The sequence below is a fragment of the Procambarus clarkii genome, chromosome 49, assembly GCF_040958095.1.
Source record: "Procambarus clarkii isolate CNS0578487 chromosome 49, FALCON_Pclarkii_2.0, whole genome shotgun sequence".
Classification (NCBI taxonomy): domain Eukaryota; kingdom Metazoa; phylum Arthropoda; class Malacostraca; order Decapoda; family Cambaridae; genus Procambarus; species Procambarus clarkii.
The window spans coordinates 17,353,807-17,375,628 of NC_091198.1; the positions used below are offsets into that span (position 1 = coordinate 17,353,807).

The 21,822-nt window shown below is 48.4% G+C and overlaps 1 long non-coding RNA gene across 3 annotated transcripts; it reads left to right on the plus strand.

Annotated features, from left to right (window-relative positions):
* The first annotated feature begins 210 nt into the window (after nt 1–210).
* On the plus strand, nt 211–8,094 carry LOC138351333 (uncharacterized). 3 transcript variants are annotated; one of them, XR_011222436.1, is made up of 4 exons: nt 211–667; nt 1,092–1,180; nt 1,536–1,714; nt 4,424–4,653. It is a non-coding gene; the product is annotated as an uncharacterized lncRNA (long non-coding RNA). The 3 variants fall into 3 exon arrangements; XR_011222435.1 differs by lacking the exon at nt 1,536–1,714 and adding an exon at nt 7,918–8,094 and having other exon boundaries at nt 213–667; nt 4,424–4,631; XR_011222434.1 differs by lacking the exon at nt 1,536–1,714 and having other exon boundaries at nt 213–667.
* The last annotated feature ends 13,728 nt before the right edge of the window (nt 8,095–21,822 follow it).

A 21,822-nucleotide genomic window follows, 5' to 3' on the forward strand; every position in this document is an offset into this window, starting at 1 on the left:
ATTGTTTCTCATACATTAGGTATATGTATGTTTCTCATAAATTGGGTATACATTTTGGTGTATATATTTAAGTTTGCATAAATAATTGTCATGAATTACTAGAGTATCCAATTAGGTGGAGCCGACCAATGAGAGTAGAGCTTGCGAGAATGTGACGTCAAGTGAGAAATCGAAACGTGATTGGCTGTTGAGTCGACTTGGTGGGTGAGGCTCGACGGAACGTTCTTTTGACCCCAGTATTGGCATAGTTGTGGTGTATAAGTTAGTGTTAGGGCGTGATGTTACTCTGAGCTGGTACCCCGTTACCCTTTGGGGTCGCTAGGGCTGACAGACCCCCTAGCTTACTCATTTTGTACACCCTCAAAACGCCAATACATAGGGTCAAAAATATCAAATATCTATGTTACAGCTGCCGTATATACCCTCTTGGGGGATATATATATATAGGCAGTTAATTTTAGTCCTGATCCCTAATCGGTACTAAAAAAATGTATAAATATGTATTTGTGCTGTTATTTTCAGGGCTATTAAGTGAATGAGGTAATGGTTGAAAGAAGAGGCATCGCTTGAAAGGAGCCTACTGGTGATGTAGGAATGTGGAGACTACCGTTGTGATGGGACTAGTGGTGGACCGATGAATCGAGTCTTAGACGATGCCGAGCAGAAGGTGGTTGCAGATGTCGAGGTTTGGCTAGATGTGCTACTTGAGTTAGCAGATATGAGTTTAAAGCAGTTATTGAATACGTAGTTAAAGAGGCATGTTAATATTTTATTAGGATACCGCACCAAGCCGTTAAATCGTGTTCAGGGGTTCTTTAGTCTTTTAAATTTCAAACTGGACGACCACATAACTTCAGTCTCATTACATATATATTAATAGTATTAGGCTTGTTAGAGGGTGTAAACCCACAAGTAACAGCTGCAAAAGCTGTTTACTATCCAGGTTGTATGTATGGCTTTAAAATATGCATTTGAAATGAGCAGCTACATCAAATTAACTTTCAGTAGGTGCAGGTTGCAATTAAAGGTCTGGTATAGGCATGATTGAATAATTTATATTGTAGCATCAGGTAACTGTTGGCTTGTTGCAGGTAATACCGGACTGATTGGCAGGACCCCTGGGCTGTCTGGAAGTTGAACAGTGAGACGCTTCGACTTCATTATTCGTGAACACTTGGCAGTAAGTATCTGAGTATTCTTGAATTTTCGTGGGGATAGGTTGTAGGTTTTGCCACTTTACTACAGTGTAAAGGTGATAGTTTCTTTTGTGGCTGTTTGAATGTCACGGTGAGGCGCCAGAGTAGTTCATTGTGGAATTTGACAGGAAGCTAGTTTTGCAAAAATTACTGTTCACGTTGTGAAAGATTTATTAATGAAGTTGAAATAAAATCGTTAGTGTTGGTGGTAGTTTTGGATATAATCATTTCCAAATTATCAACGATGAGGTTAATTTAGTTAACATGTAATTTATAAGTGTTGCATGTTGCAGGGATAAAGTAGGAAGTAATAACATTCAATTTTTCGTTTCCCAATAGCAATTGAGCGGATGAGTATGCATATAAAATACCGCGAAAGACTCATAACGTCGTTCGATTAACTGTTTGACCGTACCTTACAAAGTGTTAAAGCAAGTAGTTAATAACGTTGGCAGTAAGGCAAGTGTACCGGCTTAACGCAGTGGTGAATATTGAAGCGGCACCCACTCAAGGTCCAGGTAAGTAAATTTACGTGATGACAATAGGGCGTGGTGGACGGGATTTGGTTGCATTTTTTTTAGTTTGAAAAATGTAAAACAATGGATGAAGGGGAGTAGATTGGCGGCATGCAATAGTTAAGTGTGGGTGTTGTGGAATAACGGAGTTGGAGGGTGATGGTACGAGGTTGACATTGAGGTGCTGAAATAAGTGGCAGTTTGACAACTACTGCAGGCATATGGGGGCGCCCATAGGGAGGGCTTTCATATAAGTGAATAAGCCTTAACATGTGAATCATAAAGTTGTGTAAAAGTGTTGACTTTGAAATTGTTTTTCTCACTATATAGAAAAATCTATAAGCAATGTTGCGCTCTTCCTCTCCTCGTCCTTCCCACCTTCATCACTCTCTCAACCGTTTCCAGGGCTTGGACCCAGGGCTTGGACCCTGATACGCCCACTGCCCCCTCCTCTGTTCCTTTTGGATCTGTCCCAAAGGGTGCCCCTCCTGGTTCTGTCTGGGGTTCCCCTTGTTTTTTACCGTCATGTCTCCTGTGTCTTCTTCCTCGTCTCCCTCCGATCCTCCTTCTCATCGTTCTCCATGTATTGAGTCTCCCCGCCGCCTGTTGGTGGAGGCTGATGTCCATCGCTCTCCTAACGGCCGTCGTGTGTGCTCTCGTTCAGCTTCTCCAGAGACGCTGGAATCCGTTTCCCAGTACCTAGTTGCTGGGACACCTGTCTCTTTAGTCAGAAGCGTAAGCCTGGCTCCTCTCCTCCGTCCTCCCCGGCGGGTAAGAAGGCTTCGCTTTCTTCCTGGGGCCCCTACTTTTGGCTGTATTGCTCCTTCCCCTCCCATTTCAGTGGTTGCGCCCCCTGTTCCTGCTATGGAGGTTTCTTTGGCCCCTGCTTCCCTCTCGGTTGCTGTTCTTGCTGAGGTGCGCTCCCCTCTATCTACCCCCCACCCCTCCCCTCTCTTCCTCCTCCGGACCCCGGCCGCCCACCTCTGGTCTGTTCTCCAGCTTCCTTCCCTCCGTCTTTTACCCATAGCCTTTTACCTCAGTTTACCCATAGCCCCTGATCCCGAGCCTGATATTCTTTAACGTGCTGTGTTGCTCTTTCGCCTTTGTTTCTTCCTTGTTCTGTCTTTTCTCGTTTCGTCGAAGTATATTCTTGAATTGAACGTCGTGTGTTTTTACGGCAATTTCCTCAACTCCAAGTTCCAATGTCGCGGTTTTGGCCCCTTTGTCTCCAGGAGCTGATGCTTGGTGCTCGTCCTGGTCTGGTAGTTTTCGTGGCTATTCGTTCCTCCTCCTCCTCCCGTGGTACTGTTGTGGGGACCGGTTGCATGTTAGTAATTCATGTGCTGTCTTGATTCGCGCTGATGTTCCCTTTGTCCGGTTATTTGTTCTTTCGCGTCTCCATTGTTGTGCAGCTCGTATCTGTTTTTGGGAAATGGTACATTTTGTCCCATTTATCTCCCCCCAGTGTGTCGCTTTGTTCCTGATTTGAAACACCACCTGGGCTCCTTGCCGGAGCCTGTGCTCCAGCTTGATTTAAATTGTCGTGATTGTGTTTTGGGTGATCTTCTGACGAATACCCGAGGTCGCGTTGTTGAGCCCTTTATCCTCTGTTCTTCCCTGTCTCCTGAATTTTGGCGAGGCCTTGGACTCTGGGACTCTTACCCTTTCCTGTCTTGATGTTGTGGTTTTCTTCTGTTAGATTTCACGTGGCAGATTCTTGATGACCTCCATGGCAGTGATAATTTCCCCATCCTTGGTTCCTTTTTCTCTTTTCTCCCTTCTCTCTCCTTCCCTAGGTGTCGGTTTGCTAAGGTGGACTTGAACGCATTTACCCTCAGTGCTGCTCTCTGACCTCTCCCTCGTGCTCTCCTCGTTTTTCATGAGTGTTCAACGCTGCCCTCCGCTCTATTCCTCGCTCTTCCTGTGTTGGTCCGCGGAAGTGCGTTCCCCGGTGGAATGCGGATTGTGCTCGGGCTGTCCGCTGTAAGCGTGCTGCCTGGAAGAGGCACCGCCGTCGGCAGACGGGCGAATCTTTTGTTTCGGAAAGAGTGCGGTGGCCCGTAGGGCCATCCGTACGGCTAAACGTGAATGTTGGGTCTCAACAAATACACCGGAAACTCCTGTGCCCCAGATCTGGAAGCGTATCCGGAAGCTAGCGGGCAAGTTCGTTCCTAATGTTTCACCGGTCCTTCACCTGGGTGGTACTGTTGTGGCGGACCCGTTGCAGGTCGCTTCTGAATTTTGTTCGCACTTTTCTTGTGTTAGCTCTGGTGTTCATCTTCCCCCAATCTTTCGTTCTTCGTAAACCTGTCCTTGAGTCTCGTTCTTTAGATTTCTGTACTCGTCTTCAGCTTCCCTATAATGATCCGTTCTCTCTGAACTTCGTTGTCCCCCCCCCCCATCCCCAACCTTTTTTAGTTGTCTTGTTTTTTCCCGCAAAAGTTCTGCTCGGGTTGGTAGTTACCATAGTTCGCTACAGACTAGTTTCCTGGAAGATCTTTTTGTCTTCCTTTCCCCTGTGCCAGTGTTCCTTTTCAGAGTTTTCCCACAGGGTATCAGCCTGGCTTTATCCATTAATGACACTTGCCCAGTTCGGTTCCGGAAATGTGCCCCTCCTCTTAGAAAGTAATTCCGGCAGTACCCTTAAGGGGTAGGTTCCTTGCCCGTCACGTTCATACTGCATGCTCCCCCTTACTGCCTTAATACTTCCAGAACCGACTACGGAAGGCGCACAAGGTACACCATTGATGAACAAGGAAAAGGGATGGAGGCCGAGGGCAGACTACTGCACCCATGAGGTCGACACACATCCCTAGTTACAGCGGGCAGCCGCCGCGTTCGCCCTTCGGGGTTGTCGGTGCTCCGCCGGAACCCCAAAAGTGATAAGCCTGCAGATAGCTACGAAATAATCCCATGAATTGTAATTAGTGTAATGAAATTAATGCAACTTTCATTTACTACCTATAGATGTAGTTAGTAATTTATTTATACTTTATAATTATTAATTATAATTATTCCTTAATACTTTATTGTTATGCACTAGTCAGTAATTATTTATTATTAATCGTAATGAGCAAATATTTTAAATGAATCAAATAATTAGTATAATGATTAGCCATTATATAATACTTATAAAATAAATATTTATTAATTTGTAATAAATAAATATAATTACCATTATATAAAGAAATGGATATGAATAATACCTTTGATGTTTGTAACATTGTTGAAACTTGTCCCAATAAACATACATGAACTTTAATACATAATGTTCATTAGAGTGTCAACTTATAACTATAGAAATAAGGAAATAAGTGTACCACTTCATATTGTTTGGATGTGTGATATTATTATAGACAGTATACCTCGGAGCTAGAAGAATTTAGCCCCAAGATTCAAACATTTTTATGCTGTGCTTAGTATATTAAACTGCAATGTTAAATGGGATTTTTGTATTGTGAATTGTACTGACAGAACTTGTGCGCCCCCTTGAGGTTCTTTAAGTCGAGGGGAGTAGATATACCCTAAACTACTCTATCCCTTTCAGAAGTATTTTTTCTTGTCTCAATAAACGTACTTGAAATGGTTTTATTTGAATGTTATAACCACCTCTTGTTTTTAGTCACAGGTGACATGTACGTATGTATAGTGTATATTATATATAAACCTGCTTGGATGGCAATGGAACGTTGTGTGAACATTTAAAAGCAATCAGTGAAGACCTTTGGGAGATTACTTTTTCGCAATACATAATCTCCCAAAGGTCTTCACTGATTGCTTTTGCTGATTGCCCCCCTCGACTTCAAGAACCTCAAGGGGGCGCACAAGTTCTGTCAGTACAATTCACAATACAAAAATCCCATTTAACATTGCAGTTTAATATACTAAGCACAGCATAAAAATGTTTGAATCTTGGGGCTAAATTCTTCTAGCTCCGAGGTATACTGTCTATAATAATATCACACATCCAAACAATTTGAAGTGGTACACTTATTTCCTTATTTCTATAGTTATCCATAACTTGACAATCGAAAGAACATTATGTATTAAAGTTCATGTGTGTTTCTTGAGAAATGTTACCAAATCACGAGTAGCTTAGGGCATTTCTACCCATCCCCGGCGCACAACTTCACAGAGTACAAATACAACAATCCCATTTAACATTTCACGTTAATATACGACTATCTAAGAGTATATTCGTGTACATCCACCGCACTAAATTTTAACACATTAACGCTCAAAGATAATATTCTCACTCTACTTTCTTCCATGATTAATAATAAAACTATCTTTGCCCTGTCCGTCACATTCCGTGAGATACGAGATTTTCTCAGACAGACTCGCACAATAGTTACTGTGTTGGGAAAGTGAGGAGAAAGCAAAAATGCTACAAACATCAAAGGTATTATTCATATCTATTTTCTATTGTATTTCTCTATACCGTTTTACTTTAACCTTTGTTTCAACATTTGTCACTACAGAACGTTGAACGATAACAATACTAGAAAAGTTAATTTTCTGAGGTTGGAAGAAAATGTCCTCAGATTGGGAACTTGTTTATTTAAAATGGTCAATAAATTATTTTATTATAAATAAATATTTCATTTATTATAGATTAATTAGTATAATTACCTATTTGATTCATTAAAAATATTTGCTCATTACGATGAATAAATAATTATTGACTAGTGCATAACAAAGTATTATGGAATAATTATCATGAATAATCCTTATAATCACGTATAAATCAATTACATTTAATACCATTTAGTACTAGTTGCGATTTGTTTTATGGACTACGTAACTAAATTCTTGGAGGAAGGTATGTTGAAATGAACATATCACACTCGCCTGCTGGTCACAGCCTCTTCCATTACTCTGCACTGTGGCGTTGGTTGCCCTCCCTCCATCCATGCTGCTCATCAAAAAGATACTTCACCATTGCTCTGTTTCGCCCAGCCCGCACCCCTCCACACGCTGATCTGCATGAAATATAATGCATAATATGCATCCATTTAACCTTGACAACATTTCTTATTGAGGGCTACAACCATCTATTTATGAATACTCTACTCCTTACACAATTTTTTCTTCCCTGCGAAATCATTTGCTCAAATATAATTGTATAATTCAACCTCTAACAATTTGTATATTACTTTCTGATGTGTCTACCAACTTCTAACTCCGTTTAGATGAGGGACAACTATAATACATAGCAAAACATGTCTTGCACCTCTGACGAGTGCTGATATTCTTTTCAATACCATCAAAGCGCAGCCATGACAATACCCTTCCCCACACTCAAAACACCATGTCGGGTATACCTACAATCCGAAGCTAAACACGAGATTTACAATTCTTCGGGTTTCGTGATCGCGCATAATCATCCCTCCCTCCAATCAAGTGTCTGTTACAGTTCTGGCTAGACAACATTAACTGCCCAATAATGACCTACCAGTAGTAATTGGGGTACCTATATCACCACAGATTGCCTGATTATGTTCCAGGGAAAGGAGACTATGTTCCTAGTACACAATTCTCCATTAACACTACAAAATCAAGTCCATACCATATAATTCCTGCTACACAATGATAACCAACAGCTCGTGGACCAATAGCTGAAGCTCAACCTTAAGTTACAAAACTGACTTACTGACGTGTTTTTTTCACTTTTGCCTCCACCTACACTTCAGGTGGAGCGCACGCTATCCCGCTCACTACACAATTACACCAATATCAACAACATAACCACCACCTACACACTCCCACGTGTACCGTCGCCAGCCACCTACAGTAAACAAGACAAATACTGTCACGAGGGTCACATTTGGAGTTGAAATTAATCAGCCAGTGGTCGCAAGTCAACCGGAACCTTCACATCCCCTACACGTATAAATGATATTGTTGAGCTGTATTTTTTATGAGCTCTTTGTCCTACGAAGGAGGTCTCGCTTATGTCATGGTTTATAATGTTAAATATACAGCAATTTACTTAATAATGGCAGTAACATTTGAATAATAAGTCAATGTTTCATGTTATTACCTATGTACGTCAAACGACTCTGGTAAATTTGTCTACGTCCTTCGACGAGGACGAAGGCTACGTATTGTCAACGGTTCTAAGCTAATTCTAGGGGCAAAATAACGTTCCGTTGCGCCTCAATGAGCAGGTGGACTCAATAGCCAATCACTTTTTTCATTTTCAGTTGACGTCACATTGTCGCAAGCTGTACTGTCATTGGTCGGCTCGACGTAATTGGATACCTTAGTAATTCATGAGAGTTATTTTTTGAAACTGAAATATATAAACTCAAATGTATACACAAAGTATGAGAAACATACATGTACCAAATGGATGAGAAATTATTAATTTTGATACAATTTACCTACTTAAAATTATGTTAGATTAAGGACCTGCCCGAAACGCTGCGCGTACTAGTGGCTTTACAAGAATGTAATTACTGTACTATGCTATGTATTCTCACAAACCCAATGTACCTTCTTATATATAAATAAATAAATTTAATGTTTTACATTACACTCACAAATGATGATTTTCGAATACTTATTATTAAATAAGTATTATTATAATTATTAAATAATAAGATTACTTATTCAAGCTGTATGTACAGTACAACACAGTACAGCACCATACAGTACAGTTCCATACGGTACGATACACTACAGTATACTGTACTGTATACATTACAATACAGTACAGTCAAGGGCACAGTACTGTACAGTACAATAGAGTACAGTACCGTACAGTACACTACAGTACAAGGTAGAGTACCGTGGAGTTCAGGCCTCGCCACTGGAGGGGGCAGTCGTCGCCACGTCTCGCGTTCCCAGTAGTTGATAGCACTTTCTCTGTAACTAGCTGACATTGTATCTATAAGGTGTGAAGGACTGAAGAAATTGTTTATGTAATATTCTAAGATGAGGTCTGATAAAGACCTTTTGTGCCCTCTGTAATGCTTTTGCGCTACCGCTCACAGGATGAGTATGGGGTGCACAATAAACTAGCCGCTTTCCACGGCAACAATCAAACCAGTAGTTGTTGGGAGCTGCGAGGGCGTGGTGCGGCCGCTGACCGGCGTGTTAGCTGGCGGCATGGTGGCGCCTGGGAGTAGGCCGATTCCCCGTGTAGATACTGTGGGGCTTGCTTTCTCAGCTCCTGTGGATTGGCTTCTCGTATTAGTCGCGTTACTGGATGTTTTGGATGTGAAGGTCGCCGATCTTCTAGGCCTGGAGAAACTTGCGTATATGCGTGTGGCGGTGAAATTTGCCACGTCAGCCGGCTACCTGGATTTTGTACGCCGCTACACTGACGAGTCGTTTATGCTACCTGCTTCTGCTGTGACTGTGCGGGGGACGGATCCATGGGGCCCGCTGACTTTTGTGAGTATGCACGGTGTGCCGGTGGATTTCCCGGAGCAGGAACTGTGTTCCGAGTTTGCCAGCTAGGTTTGGTGCGGTGGTGACACATCGCTTCAATGTGTACTGATACAGATATATAACAAAGCCATAGAATTAGTTAGGAGCAAGGGAAGAATCACGATGATATATGGCATTTTTCCAAGAAAGAGCGTTGGGAATGAATGGTTTTCGAGGGCACTTTGTGTAAATTGCCGGCTGGAAAGATATTACAAATCAAACGCATTATCTTTCATAGACAACTGGGAACACTTCTATGGAAGAAGTGAAATGTATGTTGACCAGACCACACACTAGACTTGAGAATGGTCCAGGACGGACCGAAACGTCGTCGTTCCTTCAATTTCTAGTGTGTGGTCTGGTCAACATACTTCAGCCACATTATTGTGACTCATCGCCTGCAAGTGAAATGTATGCTCGTGATGGGGTGCATCTATCGAGGGCTGGGGGTTGTTGCTGTTGCAAACTCATTGGAACCAGTGGTTAGAGGCATTTGTTTGGGTTTAAACTGTTAGTAGATAGTGGTATGGGAATTGATAGGGAGGAAGGAGGTAATAAAAGTATGTGTTTGTTGGAGAAACAAATTGGCAAAATGATCAGGGAAAGAGAAGGGCCTCAAAATAACAAATCACTTAGGGTATATTACACTAACAGTAGAAGTCTAAGACTCAAAGTAAACGAGTTAAATGCTCTTGTCTGTACAGAAAAAAAAATATTATTGCACTTACCGAAACGTGGATGAACGTGGATTTTTGCCGCTAGCGGCGAAAATCGTACGATTTTTGCCCGACAGCGGCGAAATTCGCCCGATTTTTGGCCGCTAGCAGCAAAAATCGCGCGATTTTCGCCGCTAGCGGCCAAAAATCGTGAAAATTTCGCCGCTAGCGGCCAAAAATCGTGCGAATTTCGCCGCTACCTGCCAAAAATCGCGTGATTTTCGCCGCTAGCGGCCAGAAATTATGCGATTTTTGCAGCTGGCGGCCAAGAATCGGGCGATTTTTGCCGCTAGCAGCCAGAAATTATGCGATTTTTGCAGCTGGCGGGCAAAAATAGCGCGATTTTCGCCGCTAGAGGCCATAAGCCATGCGATTTTCGCAGCTGGCGGGCAAAAATCGCGATTTTCGCCGCTAGCGGCCCAAAACCGTGCGATTTTCGCCTCTAGCGGCGATTTTTGCCGCTACCGGCCAAAAACTGAGTGATTTTCGCCGCTAGCGGCCAAAAACCGTGCGATTTTACAGCTGGCGGGCAAAAATAGCGCGATTTTTGCCGATAGCGGCCAAAAACCATGCGATTTTCGCAGCTGGCGGGCAAAAATCGCGATTTTCGCCACTACCGGCCAAAAACCGTGCGATTTTCGCCGCTAGTGGCCAAAAATCGGGCGAATTTCGCCGCTAGGGCCAAAAATCGCGCGATTTTCGCTGCAAGCGGCCAGAAACCATGCGATTTTTGAAGCTGGCGGGCAAAAATCGCGCGAATTTCGCCGCTACCTGCCAAAAATCGACTGATTTTCGCCGCTAGCGGCCAAAAAAGGGGCTATTTTCAACGCTAGCGGCCAAAAAGCGTGCAAATTTTGCCGCTAGGGCCAAAAATCGCGCGATTTTCGCTGCAAGCGGCCAGAAACTATGCGATTTTTGTAGCTGGCGGGCAAAAATAGCGCGATTTTCGCCGCTACCGGCCAAAAACCGCGCGATTTTCGCCGCTAGCGGCCAAAAACCATGCGATTTTCGCAGCTGGCGGGCAAAAATCGCGCGATTTTAAGCCGCTAGCGGCCAAAAATCGCGCGATTTAAACCGCTAGCGGCCAAAAATCGTGCAAATTTCGCCGCTAGCGGCCAAAAATCGTGCGAATTTCGCCGCTAGCGGCCAAAAATTGCGCGATTTTCGCCGCTACCGTCCAGAAACTATGCGATTTTTGCAGCTGGCGGGCAAAAATAGCGCGATTTTCGCCGCTACCGACCAAAAACCATGCGATTTTTGCAGCTGGCGGGCAAAAATCGCGATTTTGCCGCCACCGGTCAAAAATAGCGCGATTTTCGCCGCTAGCGGTCAAAAACCGTGCGATTTTCGCCGCTTGCGGCCAAAAACCATGCGATTTTCGCAGCTGGCGGGCAAAAATCGCGATTTTCGCCGCTACTGCCCAAAAATAGCACGATTTTCCCCGCTAGCGGGCAAAAACCGTGCGATTTTCGCCGCTAGCGGCAAAAAATCTGGCGATTTTTGCCGCTACCGGCCAAAAACCGCGTGATTTTCGCCGCTAGCGGCCAGAAAACGGGCTATTTTCGCCGCTAGCGGCCAAAAATGGGGCAATTTTCAACGCTAGCGGCCAAAAATCGTGCGAATTTCGCCGCTAGGGCCAAAAATCGCGCAATTTTCGCAGCAAGCGGCCAGAAACTATGCGATTTTTGTAGCTGGCGGGCAAAAATAGCGCGATTTTCGCCGCTACCGGTCAAAAATCGGGCGATTTTTGCCGCTAACGGCCGAAAACCGCGCTATTTTCGACGCTAGCGACCAGAAACCATGCGATTTTTGCAGCTGGCGGGCAAAAATCGCGCGAATTTCGCCGCTACCTGCCAAAAAGGGGCTATTTTCGCCGCTAGCAGCCAAAAATGGGGCGATTTTCGCCGTTAGCGGCCAAAAATCGCGCGATTTTCGCTGCTAGCGGCCAGAAACTATGCGATTTTTGCAGCTGGCGGGCAAAAATAGCACGATTTTCGCCGCTACCGGCCAAAAACCGCGCGATTTTCGCCGCTACCGGCCAAAAACCGCGCGATTTTCGCCTCTAGCGGCCGAAAACCGCGCTATTTTAGACGCTAGCGGCCAGAAACCATGCGATTTTTGCAGCTGGCGGGCAAAAATCGCGCGAATTTCGCTGCTACCTGCCAAAAACCGCGCGATTTTCGCCGCTAGCGGCCAAAAACCATTCGATTTTCGAAGCTGGTGGGCAAAAATTGCGATTTTCGCAGCTACCGGCCAAAAATAGCGCGATTTTCGCCGCTAGCGGCCAAAAACCGTGCGATTGTCGCTGCTAGCGGCCAAGAATCTGGCGATTTTTGCAGCTAACGGCCGAAAACCGCGAGATTTTCGCCTCTAGCGGCCGAAAATCGCGCAATTTTCGCTGCAAGCGGCCAGAAACCATGCGATTTTTGCAGCTGGCGCGCAAAAATCGCGTGAATTTCGCCGCTACCTGAAAAAAACCGCGCGATTTTCGCCGCTAGCGGCCAAAAACCATTCGATTTTCGCTGCTGGCGGGCAAAAATCGCGTGATTTTCGCCGCTACCGGCCAAAAACCGCGTGATTTTCGCCGCTAGCGGCCAAAAACCGTGCGATTTTCACAGCTGGCGGGCAAAAATCGCGCGATTTAAGCCGCTATCAGCCAAAAATCGCACGATTTAAGCCGCCAGCGGCCAAAAATCGTGCAAATTTCGCCGCTAGCGGCCAAAAATAGCGCGATTTTCGCCGCTAGCGGCCAAAAACCGTGCGATTTTCTCCGCTAGCGGCCAAGAATCGGGCGATTTTTGCAGCTAACGGCCGAAAACCGCGCTATTTTCGACGCTAGCGGCCAGAAACCATGCGATTTTTGCAGCTGGCGGGCAAAAATCGCGCGAATTTTGCCGCTACCTGCCAAAAATCGACCGATTTTCGCCGCTAGCGGCCAAAAATCGTGCAAATTTCGCCGCTAGCGGCCAAAAATCGTGCGAATTTCGCCGCTAGCGGCCAAAAATAGCGCGATTTTCGCCGCTAGCGGCCAGAAACTATGCGATTTTTGCAGCTGGCGGGCAAAAATAGCGCGATTTTCGCCGCTACCAGCCAAAAACCGCACGATTTTCGCCGCTAGCGGCCAAAAACCATGCGATTTTCGCAGCTGGTGGGCAAAAATCGCAATTTTCGCCGCTACCGGCTAAAAATAGCGCGATTTTCGCCGCTACCGGCCAAAAACCCAGCGATTTTCGCCGCTAGCGGCCAGAAACTATGCGATTTTTGCAGCTGGCGGGCAAAAATAGCGCGATTTTCGCCGCTACCAGCCAAAAACCGCACGATTTTCGCCGCTAGCGGCCAAAAACTATGCGATTTTCGCAGCTGGCGGGAAAATTCGCAATTTTCGCCGCTACCGGCCAAAAATAGCGCGATATTCGCCGCTACCGGCCAAAAACAACGCGATTTTCGCCGCTAGCGGCCAAAAACCGTGCGATTTTCGCAGCTGGCGGGCAAAAATCGCGATTTTCGCCGCTACCGGCCAAAAATAGCGCAATTTTCGCCGCTAGCGGCCAAAAATCGGGCGATTTTTGCCGCTAATGGCCGAAAACCGCGCTATTTTCGACGCTAGCGGCCAGAAACCATGCGATTTTTGCAGCTGGCGGGCAAAAATAGCGCGATTTTCGCCGCTACCGGCAAAAAACCGCGCGATTTTCGCCGCTAGCGGCCAAAAACCATGCGATTTTCGCAGCTGGCGGGCAAAAATCGCAATTTTCGCCGCTACCGGCTAAAAATAGCGCGATTTTCGCCGCTACCGGCCAAAAACCCTGCGATTTTCCCCGCTAGCGGCCAGAAACCATGCGATTTTTGCAGCTGGCGGGCAAAAATAGCGCGATTTTCGCCGCTACCGGCAAAAAACCGCGCGATTTTCGCCGCTAGCGGCCAAAAACCATGCGATTTTCGCAGCTGGCGGGCAAAAATCGCAATTTTCGCCGCTACCGGCTAAAAATAGCGCGATTTTCGCCGCTACCGGCCAAAAACCCTGCGATTTTCCCCGCTAGCGGCCAGAAACTATGCGATTTTTGCAGCTGGCGGGCAAAAATAGCGCGGTTTTCGCCGCTACCAGCCAAAAACCGCACGATTTTCGCCGCTAGCGGCCAAAAACCATGCGATTTTCGCAGCTGGCGGGCAAAAATCGCAATTTTCGCCGCTACCGGCTAAAAATAGCGCGATTTTCGCCGCTACCGGCCAAAAACCCTGCGATTTTCCCCGCTAGCGGAGAGAAACTATGCGATTTTTGCAACTGGCGGCCAAAAATAGCGCGATTTTCGCCGCTACCAGCCAAAAACCGCACGATTTTCGTCGCTAGCGGCCAAAAACTATGCGATTTTCGCAGCTGGCGGGCAAAAATCGCAATTTTCGCCGCTACCGGCCAAAAATAGCGCGATATTCGCCGCTATCGGCCAAAAACAACGCGATTTTTGCCGCTAATGGTCGAAAACCGCGCTATTTTCGACGCTAGCGGCCAGAAACCATGCAATTTTTGCCGCTGGCGGGCAAAAATCGCGCGAATTTCGCCGCTACCTGCCAAAAATCCACCGATTTTCGCCGCTAGCGGCCAAAAAAGGGGCTATTTTCGCCGCTAGCGGCCAAAAATCGTGCGAATTTTGCCGCTAGCGGCCAAAAATCGCGCGATTTTCGCCGCTACCGGCCAGAAACTATGCGATTTTCGCCGCTACCGGCCAAAAACCATGCGATTTTCGCCGCTAGCGGCCAAAAATCGCGCGATTCTCGCCGCTAGCGGCCAGAAACTATGCGAGTTTTGCAGCTGGCGGGCAAAAATCGCGCGAATTTCGCCGCTACCTGCCAAAAAGGGGCTATTTTCGCCGCTAGCGGCCAAAAATGGGGCGATTTTCGCCGTTAGCGGCCAAAAATCGCGCGATTTTCGCTGCTAGCGGCCAGAAACTATGCGATTTTTGCAGCTGGCGGGCAAAAATAGCACGATTTTCGCCGCTACCGGCCAAAAACCGCGCGATTTTCGCCGCTACCGGCCAAAAACCGCGCGATTTTCGCCTCTAGCGGCCGAAAACCGCGCTATTTTAGACGCTAGAGGCCAGAAACCATGCGATTTTTGCAGCTGGCGGGCAAAAATCGCGCGAATTTCGCTGCTACCTGCCAAAAACCGCGCGATTTTCGCCGCTAGCGGCCAAAAACCATTCGATTTTCGAAGCTGGTGGGCAAAAATTGCGATTTTCGCCGCTACCGGCCAAAAATAGCGCGATTTTCGCCGCTAGCGGCCAAAAACCGTGCGATTGTCGCTGCTAGCGGCCAAGAATCTGGCGATTTTTGCAGCTAACGGCCGAAAACCGCGCGATTTTCGCCTCTAGCGGCCGAAAATCGCGCAATTTTCACTGCAAGCGGCCAGAAACCATGCGATTTTTGCAGCTGGCGGGCAAAAATAGCGCGAATTTCGCTGCTACCTGCCAAAAACCGCGCGATTTTCGCCGCTAGCGGCCAAAAACCATTCGATTTTCGCTGCTGGCGGGCAAAAATCGCGTGATTTTCGCCGCTACCGGCCAAAAACCGCGTGATTTTCGCCGCTAGCGGCCAAAAACCGTGCGATTTTCACAGCTGGCGGGCAAAAATCGCGATTTTCGCCGCTACCGGCCAAAAATAGCGCAATTTTCGCCGCTAGCGGCCAAAAACCATGCGATTTTCGCAGCTGGCGGGCAAAAATCGCAATTTTCGCCGCTACCGGCTAAAAATAGCGCGATTTTCGCCGCTACCGGCCAAAAACCCTGCGATTTTCCCCGCTAGCGGCCAGAAACTATGCGATTTTTGCAGCTGGCGGGCAAAAATAGCGCGGTTTTCGCCGCTACCAGCCAAAAACCGCACGATTTTCGCCGCTAGCGGCCAAAAACCATGCGATTTTCGCAGCTGGCGGGCAAAAATCGCAATTTTCGCCGCTACCGGCTAAAAATAGCGCGATTTTCGCCGCTACCGGCCAAAAACCCTGCGATTTTCCCCGCTAGCGGCCAGAAACTATGCGATTTTTGCAACTGGCGGGCAAAAATAGCGCGATTTTCGCCGCTACCAGCCAAAAACCGCACGATTTTCGCCGCTAGCGGCCAAAAACTATGCGATTTTCGCAGCTGGCGGGCAAAAATCGCAATTTTCGCCGCTACCGGCCAAAAATAGCGCGATATTCGCCGCTATCGGCCAAAAACAACGCGATTTTTGCCGCTAATGGTCGAAAACCGCGCTATTTTCGACGCTAGCGGCCAGAAACCATGCAATTTTTGCCGCTGGAGGGCAAAAATCGCGCGAATTTCGCCGCTACCTGCCAAAAATCCACCGATTTTCGCCGCTAGCGGCCAAAAATCGTGCGAATTTTGCCGCTAGCGGCCAAAAATCGCGCGATTTTCGCCGCTACCGGCCAGAAACTATGCGATTTTCGCCGCTACCGGCCAAAAACCATGCGATTTTCGCCGCTAGCGGCCAAAAATCGCGCGATTCTCGCCGCTAGCGGCCAGAAACTATGCGAGTTTTGCAGCTGGCGGGCAAAAATCGCGCGAATTTCGCCGCTACCTGCCAAAAAGGGGCTATTTTCGCCGCTAGCGGCCAAAAATGGGGCGATTTTCGCCGTTAGCGGCCAAAAATCGCGCGATTTTCGCTGCTAGCGGCCAGAAACTATGCGATTTTTGCAGCTGGCGGGCAAAATAGCACGATAGCACGATTTTCGCCGCTACCGGCCAAAAACCGCGCGATTTTCGCCTCTAGCGGCCGAAAACCGCGCTATTTTAGACGCTAGCGGCCAGAAACCATGCGATTTTTGCAGCTGGCGGGCAAAAATCGCGCGAATTTCGCTGCTACCTGCCAAAAACCGCGCGATTTTCGCCGCTAGCGGCCAAAAACCATTCGATTTTCGAAGCTGGTGGGCAAAAATTGCGATTTTCGCCGCTACCGGCCAAAAATAGCGCGATTTTCCCCGCTAGCGGCCAAAAACCGTGCGATTGTCGCTGCTAGCGGCCAAGAATCTGGCGATTTTTGCAGCTAACGGCCGAAAACCGCGCGATTTTCGCCTCTAACGGCCGAAAATCGCGCAATTTTCGCTGCAAGCGGCCAGAAACCATGCGATTTTTGCAGCTGGCGGGCAAAAATCGCGTGAATTTCGCCGCTACCTGAAAAAAACCGCGCGATTTTCGCCGCTAGCGGCCAAAAACCATTCGATTTTCGCTGCTGGCGGGCAAAAATCGCGTGATTTTCGCCGCTACCGGCCAAAAACCGCGTGATTTTCGCCGCTAGCGGCCAAAAACCGTGCGATTTTCACAGCTGGCGGGCAAAAATCGCGCGATTTAAGCCGCTATCAGCCAAAAATCGCACGATTTAAGCCGCCAGCGGCCAAAAATCGTGCAAATTTCGCCGCTAGCGGCCAAAAATCGTGCGAATTTCGCCGCTAGCGGCCAAAAATAGCGCGATTTTCGCCGCTAGCGGCCAGAAACTATGCGATTTTTGCAGCTGGCGGGCAAAAATAGCGCGATTTTCGCCGCTACCAGCCAAAAACCGCACGATTTTCGCCGCTAGCGGCCAAAAACCATGCGATTTTCGCAGCTGGCGGGCAAAAATCGCAATTTTCGCCGCTACCGGCTAAAAATAGCGCGATTTTCGCCGCTACCGGCCAAAAACCCTGCGATTTTCCCCGCTAGCGGCCAGAAACTATGCGATTTTTGCAACTGGCGGGCAAAAATAGCGCGATTTTCGCCGCTACCAGCCAAAAACCGCACGATTTTCGCCGCTAGCGGCCAAAAACTATGCGATTTTCGCAGCTGGCGGGCAAAAATCGCAATTTTCGCCGCTACCGGCCAAAAATAGCGCGATATTCGCCGCTATCGGCCAAAAACAACGCGATTTTTGCCGCTAATGGTCGAAAACCGCGCTATTTTCGACGCTAGCGGCCAGAAACCATGCAATTTTTGCCGCTGGAGGGCAAAAATCGCGCGAATTTCGCCGCTACCTGCCAAAAATCCACCGATTTTCGCCGCTAGCGGCCAAAAATCGTGCGAATTTTGCCGCTAGCGGCCAAAAATCGCGCGATTTTCGCCGCTACCGGCCAGAAACTATGCGATTTTCGCCGCTACCGGCCAAAAACCATGCGATTTTCGCCGCTAGCGGCCAAAAATCGCGCGATTCTCGCCGCTAGCGGCCAGAAACTATGCGAGTTTTGCAGCTGGCGGGCAAAAATCGCGCGAATTTCGCCGCTACCTGCCAAAAAGGGGCTATTTTCGCCGCTAGCGGCCAAAAATGGGGCGATTTTCGCCGTTAGCGGCCAAAAATCGCGCGATTTTCGCTGCTAGCGGCCAGAAACTATGCGATTTTTGCAGCTGGCGGGCAAAAATAGCACGATTTTCGCCGCTACCGGCCAAAAACCGCGCGATTTTCGCCTCTAGCGGCCGAAAACCGCGCTATTTTAGACGCTAGCGGCCAGAAACCATGCGATTTTTGCAGCTGGCGGGCAAAAATCGCGCGAATTTCGCTGCTACCTGCCAAAAACCGCGCGATTTTCGCCGCTAGCGGCCAAAAACCATTCGATTTTCGAAGCTGGTGGGCAAAAATTGCGATTTTCGCCGCTACCGGCCAAAAATAGCGCGATTTTCGCCGCTAGCGGCCAAAAACCGTGCGATTGTCGCTGCTAGCGGCCAAGAATCTGGCGATTTTTGCAGCTAACGGCCGAAAACCGCGCGATTTTCGCCTCTAGCGGCCGAAAATCGCGCAATTTTCGCTGCAAGCGGCCAGAAACCATGCGATTTTTGCAGCTGGAATCGGGCAAAAATCGCGTGAATTTCGCCGCTACCTGAAAAAAACCGCGCGATTTTCGCCGCTAGCGGCCAAAAACCATTCGATTTTCGCTGCTGGCGGGCAAAAATCGCGTGATTTTCGCCGCTACCGGCCAAAAACCGCGTGATTTTCGCCGCTAGCGGCCAAAAACCGTGCGATTTTCACAGCTGGCGGGCAAAAATCGCGCGATTTAAGCCGCTATCAGCCAAAAATCGCACGATTTAAGCCGCCAGCGGCCAAAAATCGTGCAAATTTCGCCGCTAGCGGCCAAAAATCGTGCGAATTTCGCCGCTAGCGGCCAAAAATAGCGCGATTTTCGCCGCTAGCGGCCAGAAACTATGCGATTTTTGCAGCTGGCGGGCAAAAATAGCGCGATTTTCGTCGCTACCAGCCAAAAACCGCACGATTTTCGCCGCTAGCGGCCAAAAACTATGCGATTTTCGCAGCTGGCGGGAAAATTCGCAATTTTCGCCGCTACCAGCCAAAAATAGCGCGATATTCGCCGCTACCGGCCAAAAACAACGCGATTTTCGCCGCTAGCGGCCAAAAACCGTGCGATTTTCGCAGCTGGCGGGCAAAAATCGCGATTTTCGCCGCTACCGGCCAAAAATAGCGCAATTTTCGCCGCTAGCGGCCAAAAATCGGGCGATTTTTGCCGCTAATGGCCGAAAACCGCGCTATTTTCGACGCTAGCGGCCAGAAACCATGCGATTTTTGCAGCTGGCGGGCAAAAATAGCGCGATTTTCGCCGCTACCGGCAAAAAACCGCGCGATTTTCGCCGCTAGCGGCCAAAAACCATGCGATTTTCGCAGCTGGCGGGCAAAAATCGCAATTTTCGCCGCTACCGGCTAAAAATAGCGCGATTTTCGCCGCTACCGGCCAAAAACCCTGCGATTTTCCCCGCTAGCGGCCAGAAACTATGCGATTTTTGCAGCTGGCGGGCAAAAATAGCGCGGTTTTCGCCGCTACCAGCCAAAAACCGCACGATTTTCGCCGCTAGCGGCCAAAAACCATGCGATTTTCGCAGCTGGCGGGCAAAAATCGCAATTTTCGCCGCTACCGGCTAAAAATAGCGCGATTTTCGCCGCTACCGGCCAAAAACCCTGCGATTTTCCCCGCTAGCGGAGAGAAACTATGCGATTTTTGCAACTGGCGGGCAAAAATAGCGCGATTTTCGCCGCTACCAGCCAAAAACCGCACGATTTTCGCCGCTAGCGGCCAAAAACTATGCGATTTTCGCAGCTGGCGGGCAAAAATCGCAATTTTCGCCGCTACCGGCCAAAAATAGCGCGATATTCGCCGCTATCGGCCAAAAACAACGCGATTTTTGCCGCTAATGGTCGAAAACCGCGCTATTTTCGACGCTAGCGGCCAGAAACCATGCAATTTTTGCCGCTGGCGGGCAAAAATCGCGCGAATTTCGCCGCTACCTGCCAAAAATCCACCGATTTTCGCCGCTAGCGGCCAAAAAAGGGGCTATTTTCGCCGCTAGCGGCCAAAAATCGTGCGAATTTTGCCGCTAGCGGCCAAAAATCGCGCGATTTTCGCCGCTACCGGCCAGAAACTATGCGATTTTCGCCGCTACCGGCCAAAAACCATGCGATTTTCGCCGCTAGCGGCCAAAAATCGCGCGATTCTCGCCGCTAGCGGCCAGAAACTATGCGAGTTTTGCAGCTGGCGGGCAAAAATCGCGCGAATTTCGCCGCTACCTGCCAAAAAGGGGCTATTTTCGCCGCTAGCGGCCAAAAATGGGGCGATTTTCGCCGTTAGCGGCCAAAAATCGCGCGATTTTCGCTGCTAGCGGCCAGAAACTATGCGATTTTTGCAGCTGGCGGGCAAAAATAGCACGATTTTCGCCGCTACCGGCCAAAAACCGCGCGATTTTCGCCGCTACCGGCCAAAAACCGCGCGATTTTCGCCTCTAGCGGCCGAAAACCGCGCTATTTTAGACGCTAGCGGCCAGAAACCATGCGATTTTTGCAGCTGGCGGGCAAAAATCGCGCGAATTTCGCTGCTACCTGCCAAAAACCGCGCGATTTTCGCCGCTAGCGGCCAAAAACCATTCGATTTTCGAAGCTGGTGGGCAAAAATTGCGATTTTCGCCGCTACCGGCCAAAAATAGCGCGATTTTCGCCGCTAGCGGCCAAAAACCGTGCGATTGTCGCTGCTAGCGGCCAAGAATCTGGCGATTTTTGCAGCTAACGGCCGAAAACCGCGCGATTTTCGCCTCTAGCGGCCGAAAATCGCGCAATTTTCACTGCAAGCGGCCAGAAACCATGCGATTTTTGCAGCTGGCGGGCAAAAATCGCGTGAATTTCGCCGCTACCTGAAAAAAACCGCGCGATTTTCGCCGCTAGCGGCCAAAAACCATTCGATTTTCGCTGCTGGCGGGCAAAAATCGCGTGATTTTCGCCGCTACCGGCCAAAAACCGCGTGATTTTCGCCGCTAGCGGCCAAAAACCGTGCGATTTTCACAGCTGGCGGGCAAAAATCGCGATTTTCGCCGCTACCGGCCAAAAATAGCGCAATTTTCGCCGCTAGCGGCCAAAAACCATGCGATTTTCGCAGCTGGCGGGCAAAAATCGCAATTTTCGCCGCTACCGGCTAAAAATAGCGCGATTTTCGCCGCTACCGGCCAAAAACCCTGCGATTTTCCCCGCTAGCGGCCAGAAACTATGCGATTTTTGCAGCTGGCGGGCAAAAATAGCGCGGTTTTCGCCGCTACCAGCCAAAAACCGCACGATTTTCGCCGCTAGCGGCCAAAAACCATGCGATTTTCGCAGCTGGCGGGCAAAAATCGCAATTTTCGCCGCTACCGGCTAAAAATAGCGTGATTTTCGCCGCTACCGGCCAAAAACCCTGCGATTTTCCCCGCTAGCGGCCAGAAACTATGCGATTTTTGCAACTGGCGGGCAAAAATAGCGCGATTTTCGCCGCTACCAGCCAAAAACCGCACGATTTTCGCCGCTAGCGGCCAAAAACTATGCGATTTTCGCAGCTGGCGGGCAAAAATCGCAATTTTCGCCGCTACCGGCCAAAAATAGCGCGATATTCGCCGCTATCGGCCAAAAACAACGCGATTTTTGCCGCTAATGGTCGAAAACCGCGCTATTTTCGACGCTAGCGGCCAGAAACCATGCAATTTT